This window comes from Babylonia areolata, chromosome 28 (assembly GCF_041734735.1).
Source record: "Babylonia areolata isolate BAREFJ2019XMU chromosome 28, ASM4173473v1, whole genome shotgun sequence".
NCBI classification, from domain to species: domain Eukaryota; kingdom Metazoa; phylum Mollusca; class Gastropoda; order Neogastropoda; family Buccinidae; genus Babylonia; species Babylonia areolata.
The window spans coordinates 9,827,294-9,829,093 of record NC_134903.1 but is presented as its reverse complement, the minus strand read 5'-3'; positions in this window follow the sequence as shown (position 1 = coordinate 9,829,093).

Sequence of the window (1,800 nt, the reverse complement as noted above, 5' to 3'; positions counted from 1 at the left end):
CACACACACACACATGCGCGCCCACATCAACAACAAAATAAAACGCTTGAGAAAACTAGGCATGACACGCAAATGCCAATTTCAAAGGAAACTTACGAAAAACAAACAAAATCAGCAAAACAACACTACGTATAAAAAAAAAAACAACAAAAAACGAATAAGCAACAGAACAGAAACAAAAAAAATCGACAATACATTTTTAAGCGAAAGAGAGAGACAGAGACAAAGAGAAAAATACAAGCTGGTCAAAGGATCTATAAGGCCATAACTGCACAGGAAAGAATGTAAGAAAAAAATATGTTCAAAATAAAATATGAAAACAAGCAAGCAATGAAGCCAAAAGGTTAAAGAAATAAATAAACCACACAAACAAGATCATGAAATGAATAAAGACGAACCCACCCATTCAAGAAAAAAAAAAAAAAAAAACAGAAAGAAAGAAAAACTAGAGGGAACATGCAGTAATATACCCTGTCAAACAGATTTTGTCATCCATCATTATCGTCATTACTGAAACAAGGAGAGAGGCAAGAGAGAAAGACAGACAGACAGACGGAGACAAAGTGACGGAGAAACACAGGGAGAGGAAGACAAAGACACTTACTGAGACAGAGACCAACAAAAAAAAAAAAAAAAAAAAAATCTACAGAGTGACAGAAACAGAGAGACAGAGACAGGCAGAGAGAGACACACAGACAGAGACAAAAACAGAGAGAGAGAGAGGCTGAAAGAAACAGCGAGACACAGGCACAAACACAGACAGACGTCGAGCTACAGGGAGAGAGGGGCCAGAGAGATAGTAAACGAGAGAGAGAGAAAGAGAGAGAGGGAAGGGAAAGTAAGAGAGAAGAATAGATAGAAAGATACAGAAAGGTATAGAAAGAGATAGGGGGGAGAGAGAGAGAGCAGTTCATTCTGACCAGGCCAACCTCTAGTGGATTATCATGTTATCACTGAGAGTGGAAGAATTAAATGAGTAAAATGTGATAGATTTAAAATTGCAGTACAGTATGCCATAATATATTTAAGAAAATATACCAATTTAATATAAAGTACTTGAAATTAAAAATGTTTGTTTCGTTTTGACCCCAAAGAGTTCTCTTATTTCCTGTACGGTTTCTTTCATCTGCCGCAGTGTCCTACTAACGGAGGAGGTATCGGACAGCATCAGCGCGGCAGCAGTCAGTCACAAGTACTGTACCGCGCTAAACGCTTTCCTCTGGCGACCCCTTATACCGCGCTTGCGTAACCCTTGTGGCTCTTGCCTTGCGACTCTTTGTAAGGCGCTCTCTCTAGGCCAAAAGTTGGAACAATAATTACTGAAAATCAAAATCTAACTATGTTACCGCCCACCTACAGCGGTCATCTTTATATCAATGTGAACAGTATGATTTATTCTATCGTAAAAAGAACGGTTGTGTTGCTCACATTTGGACCATTTTTGTATCTGCCCTGGACCACAAGGGGCTGAAAGAAACGATCATTTCAAATTTTATTTCATGTTCATTCCAGTTAATTCAGTGTCCACTTTAGAATATATGCATTACGCACGTCGGTGGTGTATTTAGAATCACTGTATACGTTCTGTCCAGATTTCCATTTCTTTCCTTTTAATTATGAACAAGAAAAAACGAGGTCATGTCGTCTTCGAACACAACCTACTTTCTAGATGGTCTGAGTCAGTGGGAAGCGGTTTTTAGAAGTTTCGGATTTCGGAACGAATCTCAGCGCAATAAACCGTTAATGATTCGGAAATACGGCTTGATTCGGGAGACTTACAACCTGTTACTGGTATGGTTG